General features: G+C 39.7%; 1 pseudogene; it reads right to left on the reverse strand.

The window, feature by feature from the left end:
- Window positions 1-4,295: 4,295 nt before the first annotated feature.
- LOC119472412 lies at window positions 4,296-4,409 on the reverse strand (annotated as a pseudogene).
- Window positions 4,410-9,278: the final 4,869 nt, after the last annotated feature.

Genomic DNA, 9,278 nt, shown 5'->3' on the forward strand with positions numbered 1-9,278 from the left:
TTTTTTTGAGACTGACTTGCTCTGTCACCCAGACTGGAGTGCAGTGGCATGATTTCGGCTCACCACAACCTATGCCTCCCAGGTTCAAGTGATCCTCCTGCCTCAGCCTCCTGAGTAGCTGGGATTACAGGTGAGTGCCACCATGCCCAGCTAATTTTTGTGTTTTAGTAGAGATAGGGTTTCACCATGTTGTCCAGGCTGGTCTCGAACTCCTGACCTCAGGTGATCTGCCAACCTCTGACCCCCATAGTGCTGTGATTACAGGTGTGAGCCACCTGCCTGGCCAAGTTTCTTTTATATTTACATGTATACTTACATATGACTCAGAAATTCCATTCTTTAGATATATTCACCCAAGAAAAATGAAAACATGTCCCTATAGACTTGTCCATAGTAGCTTTATTCATAATGGCTCCAAACTGGAAACAACCAAAATGTTCATCAACTGCTACAAATTGTGGTATATCCATAAAATGGAATATTTACTAGTCAGCAATAAAAAGGAAATTAACTACTTATGCTTGCAACAACATGGATAAATCTCAACACATTATGCTAAGTATAAGAAGCCAGATACAAAGACTCATACTATATAATTTCATTTTAATGAAATTCTAGAAAAGGCAAAACCATAGTAACCCAAAGGGCATAGTGGTTCCTAGATGTCGGGGGTAGGGCAAGGAGATTGATTGCAAAAGGGCAAAAGGAAACTGTTTAGGGTGATGGAAAAATTCTATATCCTAATTGTGGCAATCACCAACCACAAACATTTATTGAAATTCATCAAACTTTACATTTAGCATTGGCAGGTTTTGTTGTATGTAAATTATACATCAGTAAAGCTAAGTAAAAAAAAATCAGAAAACATATTTTACTATGACATCTTATGTGAAGCTCTGTGGTTGTGGATAACCATGTTTTTATTGGCCTTTTTCTTATTTGTTATTTTAAAATTTTTATATATGAGAAATAAGCCTTTTGACTGTCATCTACATGGAAATGTTTTTCTTAGGTTGTCATTTTCTCTTCGGACATTATTTATGACATTTTTTCTTTTCAAAATGTTTAAAATTTTATGTAGTCATTTTTAATGTATATTTTATTGCTTGTGAGCTTCATATCAGCTTATATATACTATTGGACTCCCCTTTACTAAAACTACATATTTTTAAATTTTTCTTAATTTAAAAAAATTTTAAATTAAGTTTCTCTGCATCTGCCTTTACATTTTAAATTTTAATTTTATATCTTTTATTTTACAGTCCACTTGGAATTAATTTTAGTGTATGAGTTAGCTAGTTGTCCTAATAAGATTTATTGAACAAGCCACCATTTTCTTCTTCAAGTTGAAAGGCCATCTCTATCATACACCCTGTTCCTTCTTACATCAGAGTCTAATTTTTCTAGACTCTGTTTACTTCTGCACATCCACTCATGAATTACTACCAGGAATTTTAATTATTGCAGTTTTTAATAATATATTTTACTATTTAGTAGGGATAGAGTAATTTTACAATTTTTCTGGATAGTCTTGCCATTTGTACTTTCATTAGAGTTTACAGTCATATTATCTTCTTTTTTAATAATTCTGATTGTTATTTTTAATTGAGATGAGGTTAATTTTTAGATTAATAATTAATCATGACAATATTTTTCTTTCTATCCAAGAGCAGGGTATTTATTTTCATTTACACAAATTATCTTCTGTGTTCTTAATAGCGTTTAATTTTTTCTTCAGGTAGATCTTTCATATTTCTTCACATTGCCATTTGAATCCATGTGTTGTATTCCACTGTGTAAATATTCTATAACTAACTTAAACAATGCCATATCATTGACCATATAGTAACAGATTATTTCCATTTTTTACTGTTTAAAAACCTAGGGCCAGGCATGGTAGCTTGCACCTGTAATCCCAACTACTTGGGAGGCTGAGGCAGGAGGACTGCTTGAACCCAGGAGTTTGAGTCCAGTCTAGGCAACATAGTAAGACTCCATCTCTAACAATTAAAAAAATAAAAATAAATAATGTAACAATGAACACACTTGTAGCTACATATTTTAGTATGTTCATAATGATTTAGTTAGGATAAATTCCTGGAAATTGAATCTTAGGGGTATGAACTTTTTGGGGGGCTTTTGATGCGTGATGCTTAAATACATTCCCAAGAAGTTTAAGAAATGTTTGCTCCAATTTTTGGAAATTGTGAGTGTTACATATGGTATAGTAAGGTCTCATCATACAATCAATAACTTACTTGAATTAAACTCTATGTACTAAGGGGTCAGGAGAGAAAGAGAAAGGGGAAAATGGCCTATATTCCAGAAATTCTGCCTGTCCTTTCACTTCATAACTTCATGAGAAGATGCCCTGCACTGATGATACTAAGAGAGGTGGCTCTGCTGTTTCCAGACAATATGGTATACATATGTATTGTTTGTATAACATGATCCTAAGCACCTCCACTGCTTCAACTGAAAATAACCAAAAATGGAAAGTAATCTGATCCACAGCCTGAGGAAAAGCTCATTGTGTTAGATCATTATACGCCATATAAATAATTTTTTACGTATACAAATTTTTGTCTTAAGTATTGACATTGATATGGAAACTCAACATCAAGTGTACCTACACCCAGAGTTGATTTACCATGAAGATAAAGTATATGTTTTAGGGCATCTAATTAGGACCCCGGGAATGACCCTAGCAGTATATTAACATGATTAGATGTCTTTAATAAAATGTGCAAAATTAAACATTTTCATTAAAATCTGTTAAGGCAGCTGTTTCTTCTAATTCTCAATCATACTTCTCCTTGTGCTGAGTGTTATCCAAGTGGCTGGAGGCATTTTTGGAAGTTGGCTACGATAAAATTGAATTGAAAATACATTTAGTTAGAGTTTGGTGGGACACATATATGGAGCTACAATTACTTCCGTGTCCCTTTTTGTTATGGTTGCTCCCCAACCGAGGAATGGCTCCCCAAAACACTCCTACCACTCACTGTGTCAACTCACCCAGCTTCACAACATTGTAGGTAGAGCTAAAGATTTTATCATACTATGATCGGGTCCTGCAACCTTGGCCTTGGAACTGCTTGGAGAGTAGAAGGGAAACAGTTGGAAATGCACAAAGTCAGCATCTAGTCTGTACGCATTCCTCCAGTCATCCGTTGTGGAAAATTATGAGTGGAGGGTTCAGTTCTCATCTGTACCTAGTCAAAATCGTTCTCTTCTTTCAGGAGTGCACTCAATAATGCAGTATACACCACTGCAAATGCATTGCATCTATTTTTTAACATTTTTGGTGGGCATGATGTGAAAGAGAACATTAGAATGTCTGACTTATAAAGCACAAACATATGGCAGTGTTACAAACAGCAAGCAAATCTACGTGTGGAGTCATATGTGTTATGAATCTCAACTCTAAGAAGAAATATAGTTCAATAAACTATGTTAGGACAAATACTGAATTATATTTTTATCCTCTCTACAGAAAATAGCAATATAAAATTGTTAAATGAAGAAATGATGAAAGTATAGGCATCTGGAAAATATGGGAAAAAATGTTACAAACAGATCTTAGTTAATAAAAATATGCTATTTTTTCTGGCTTTTGTGACATTTGTGGGTTTTTTTTTAAAAAACATTTGAAACATTATAGTTTCCTGTGATTTATTTACTTATTTCAAAAAATATTCACACTTAATTTAGAAATCACAATTTTGAAGACGCAGTTCCCATATTTTTTTGTTTCGGATTTCACAAAACCTGAATATGCCCCTGTGTATTTTATTGTATTTAACTTGCATTCTCTACTTCATTCAGTGAGGTTGAATTTCATCTAATTGATTATTGCATTTCAATTTCTTCTTTTGGGAATTGCCTTTCCTTATTCCTTACCATTTTTCTATTGAAGCATGTGTTTTTTTGGTGTTGTTGTTTGTTGTTTGTTTTATTTTTTGTCATTTTCTTATTGGTTTGCAAGAGTTCATTGTATAAGGATAACAAACTTTCATATTTTGTGTGTGTTATAATTTTTCAAGTCTGTAATTTTTCTTTTAAATTTATCCATGATATTTTTGACATACAGGATTTTAAAATACATATTCATTTATATTTTATCCTAATAGAGCAATTCATCTTCATCCCTAATGCAAACATTTTATGTATTGTTTGTATAACATGATCCTAAGCACCTCCACCTGAAAATAACCAAAAATGGAAAGTAATCTGATCCACAGCCTGAGGAAAAGGCTTTACGTTTATTCCTTTTTTTTTTTTTTTCAGGAAGAATCAGAAAGGAGCAATCAATCAAGTCCTGTTTACTCAGAGATGTTGACCACGTTTCATGCATCTCCAATCAGCACCAAAAGGAAAAATAGGTAAGAATTTATCCCACCTGATTATGCATTTATTCCTGTTCCAGTTTGTTTTATTTGGGGGAAGATTTCCAGTCTTAGATGATGATGATGATGATGATTGAGATGGACTCTTACTCTGTCACCCAGGCTGGAGTGCAGTGGCGAGATCTTGGCTTGCTGCAACCTCCACCTCCCGGGTTCAAGCAATTCTTCTGCCTCAGCCTCCCGAGTAGCTGGGACTACAGGCACGTGCCACCATGCCCAGCTAATTTTTGTATTTTTAGTAGAGACAAGGTTTCACCATATTGGCCAGGCTGGTCTCGAACTCCTGACCTAATGCTCTGCCTGTCTCAGCCTCCCAAAGTGCTGGGATTACAGGCATGTGCCACCGTACCTAGCTGTCTCAGATTATTTTTAATCCTGATTCCCTTATCAGCGGTATTAACTATCATGACAAGTATGCCTGTTAGATTGTCTTCAGCTGTGATTAACAGTCCATCTAACCAAATAATGTAAGTTTGTTTTTCGCACATGACAAGAAGTTCATTTGAAGGACTCCGTCCATACCCCCTACCTCCAACCCACCAAAAAAAAAAAAAAAAAAAGAAAAAGATATAATGAAAAGGGAGGGCTGTCCAGTTTGGGACTGAGAAAAACAGGCTTCAGACAATGGTCTCAGGTACTCATTGGGTTTCTAGCTACACCTGGAAAAACCCACACCAAGGCATCGATGATATGGAAAATCTGAGGAATGTGGTGGGGAAAGGAGGAACAAACTTAACCTTGAGCCCTGGCCCTGGCCAAGATCTCAGAAATTCACCTGGCCTCTTGACCTATGGATTTCGGTCATGTTGTACTGAGATACATAGCACATAGGAGGGCTGCCTGACTCAAAGGGGAAGGTGGGGTCTGAGAGATCAAGTCTGGGTTGACACCATCTCCCTGGCCATCGTAGATTGACCCAGCGTGGGTAACTGATTCAAGCCAGCCCTTTTGAGATTTTTCAAGCTATAATCAGGGAAATGTAATAATCCCACTCTGATGAAGAGTGCATGGCTGAGAGGCTGTTACTCTCATTTCCCCCTTTATGTGGAAGAAAGCCATCAGGATTAGGAGGAATTTAGGCTGACATGCAGAAACAAAAGAAGGGAAGAAAGATGTCAGCAGCACAGTATCTTTGGTTCTAGAGCTCTGGATCCAGCTTCATCCCTGCCATTCCTGTTGTTGTAAATATTCCTACCACATACCCTCTTTGAGCATAGGGTGAGCTTCTGGCACTTGCAAGGAAGAGTCCTGAGAAATAAATGTATTTCCCTATGGGTCTGTTGACTCCTGGCCAGTCCATCTTCTCAGAGACCTCAATGAGGAATAATGGCCCAGATGTGCAGTGGCATGATCTCAGCTCACTACAACTTCTGCCTCCCAGGTTCAAGCAATTCTTTTACCTCAGCCTCCCGAGTACCTGGGACTATAGGTGCACATCACCATACCCAGCTAATTTTTATATTTTTAGTAGAGATGGGGTTTCACCATACTGGACTGGTCTCAAATTCCTCACCTCAGGTGATCTGCCCACCTTGGCCTCCCAAGGTGCTGGGATTACAGGTGTGAGCCACTGTGCCTAGATAAGCACTGCTCTTACCACACCCATATCATGACTGTTGAATAGCTCAGGTTGTCCATATTTCCCTGATCATAGGCCAGGCCATACCCACGTAGGCACAAGTGGGTTAATGTCCATGCTGGAGATGGGATCCATACAGTCAGGCTGGTCTGCAAAAGGCAGAGGGACAGTAATGGCAAAATCCTTGAAGGCAAACAGTTAAAACTCAGAGAGGCAAAACCTGACACAGAGCCCAAAAGGCACTTTGAGAGCCCATGAATGGGGGCCAGCGGGGAGCCTGAAAAGCTGGTTCATGGGACTAGATTAGCCAAGGAGGAAGGCAGGTCCCTGGCCTCTCTGCAAGCAGTGTTAGGCATTTGCAGCCCCTTCGCCTGCTGGGCGATGGGATATAGTCAGCTGGATTAAAGGTTCAGATTGAGAGGCCACGCGAACAGGAAAATGCAGGGAGGCAAACATTTGTCTCAATACTTTACTAGTTTAGGGTGAATTTATTGGCCTTTATGAGCTTAATTTTTTTCATCTATAAAATGGAAATAGTGATATACACCTTGTATTGTTGTAAAGGCTAAATGTAAAACAACAACATCAATGCAGTGGTTTTTAAAAATGACTGAATTCTTTGATGCTCCTCTCATCAAGAGGTAGAGTCTCTCTCATATTCTGTTGGATCTATCTGAGTAAGGATGTGACAGACTCAATTACTATATTACAGAGGAAGTGACTTCATATGACTTCCAAGGCTAGGTCATAAAAGGTCATGTAGTTTCTGTTTGTGTACTACACATTCTTGGAGCACTGAGCCACGAGGCTCATAAAAGGATATGACTTCCCTGAGACCACCATGCTATAAGGAAGCCCAAGGCACATGGAGAGGCCACTTGTGGGTGCTCAGTTGATATTCCCAGCTGAATCCAGCCTTCAAGTCACCCCAGCCTAGGCACCAGACATGTCAGCAATGAAGTCTTTGGATGATTCTAGACCTTAGTCATTAGAGTCACCCCCGGCCATCTGAGTCTTCCTAGCTGAGTCTCAATATATCTTGGAGCAGAGACAAGGCCTCCTTCTCTTCCTCGTCTATATTCCTGACCCACAATATCTGTAAGTGTACATTTTGGGGTAATTTGTTACATAGCAATACATAGGTAACCAGGATGCCATGTAAAGGGCCAGGTATAATAGTAGAGTTGGGATTTGAACTTATCATCTCACTGATGCTACAGTTTGTGAACTTGTAGCAAATTTTAAAACAAAGCCAATGTATTCCATTAAAGAAAATATATATATAGATTTTTTTTGAGACAGGGTCTCTCTCTGTTGCCCAGGTTGGAGTGCAGTGGTGCAATCACAGCTCACTACAGCCTTGACCTCCCAGGCTCAGTCAATCCTCCCACCTCAGCCTCATGAATAACTGGGACTACAGGTGTGCACCATCATGCTTGGCTGATTTTTTTAAAAAAACTTTTTGTAGAGATAGGGTCTTGCTATGTTCTCAGCCTGGCCTCAAACTCCTAGGCTTAAGCAATCCTCCCATATCAGCCTCCCAAAGTGCTGGGATTATAGGCATGAGCCACTGTGCCCAGCCAAAAAACCCAAATATTATTCTGAGATTGTCTTTCCTACCTTTGGAGTTATCCATATGTCCTTTTTTTAATGGCATAATGGTGATGGCACTTACTAGTGGTTATTTCATTAATGTCCTTACTTAGCAAAGTAAAAAGTTATGAAACTTATGTTATTCCATTCAGTTATCTTTTCTGTTTAAAACTTCACTGGCCTTTGACATTCAAAAGTCCAGGAGCCCCTGCTCTATTCTATTCCTTGGGTATCCTAGATCAGAGGTGGGTCCATTGGAAGTTTGACATTGTTGTAGGGTTGTATGTTTTCTTTGGTTGTTCCCTGTGATGGCTGAGGTGTCAGTTTGACTGGAGATTGCTGGCAAAGTGTTGCTTTTGGGTGTGTCCATGAGGATGTTTCCTGAGAAGACTGGCACGTGAGTCAGTGGACTGAGTAGGGAAGAGTCACCCTCCATGTAAATACACACCATCCAATCAGCTGGGGTCACAGATAGAACAAAAAACGGGAGAAAAGGATTTTCTCCCTCTGTCTCCTGGAGCTGAGACACTCTCCTCTTCTGGTCTGGGACATCAGAACTCCAAGCTTCTTGCCCTTTGGACTCCAGGACTTATGCCAGCAACTCTCCATCACTACCCTGAGAATTACACTGTTGGCTTCCCTGGTTCCGAGGCTTTTGCACTTGGACTAAACCACACTACAGGCAACCCAGTGTCTCCAACTTGAAGAGAGCCTGTCGTGGAAAATCCCTGCCTCCAAAATTGCATGAGCTGATTTCCCTTATAAATCCCCTGTCATGTATCTATTTATCATCTTCATACGTATATTGGTGGTGTCTCTCTAGACCTGACTAATATGTTCCCTATTCCCTTTTAGGATTAGCACATGTGTTCATTTATAGTTTATACCCCCACCTGTTTCCAAAAAGGATAGTCTTTCCCAGACACACCCCAGATTCCTGTACCAGCTACTGAGTCAGATAGGGCCCTTCCTCAGGCACCAAGAGGATTCAAACAGTGGCTGATAGGAGTGAATGACCTTGCACTCTCTGTTGAAGGCAAGGGCATCCCTCACCCACCCCCGGCCACTGTTTGAGTTCTTTGCTGCCACAATGGCCCTTGCCAGTGCTTGGCACGAAAGGCAGAGACTGAGACCAGTGGCCCTTGGCCCTCATCCTGGTCCAGCCCTCAACCATGGGCTGGCAGCTGTGGCTTCTTCTGTTCCCTGGTGTGTGACACTTCAGACACCTGTCTTTAGGCTATAAAGCTTTATCTTAGACGACACCTCTTCTCAGGTGGCTGTCAAGTCTTTCCAGCCATGCTTATAACAGACCATCCACAGTGGAGCCGAAGAACTTACTCCTGGGAGGCGGTGTGGCCAAGGGGTTAAGAGTCTCACTCCTGGAGTCAGAATGCTTGGATTGAACCCTGGCTCTACCACTTACTAAGTGTGTTGTGCCCTTGGGCAAGCTACTCAACCTTTCTGTGCCTTAGTTTCCCTGTATGTGAAATGGGAATAATAATAATGTGTATTTCATAAGGTTGTTGTGAGAAGTAAGTTAATAAAGCACTTAAAACAGTGCCTGGGAAAGGCAATTAAAGCCATGTTGAGCTATCCCACACACCCATAAGAATGGCTACAATTAAAAAGACTGACAGTACTCCCTGCTGTTATGCCTGAGGAGCACTGGGATTTTGAACATTGTTGATAGGAATGTG

The sequence above is a fragment of the Cebus imitator genome, unplaced genomic scaffold, assembly GCF_001604975.1.
Source record: "Cebus imitator isolate Cc_AM_T3 unplaced genomic scaffold, Cebus_imitator-1.0 Scaffold99, whole genome shotgun sequence".
Lineage (NCBI taxonomy): Eukaryota > Metazoa > Chordata > Mammalia > Primates > Cebidae > Cebus > Cebus imitator.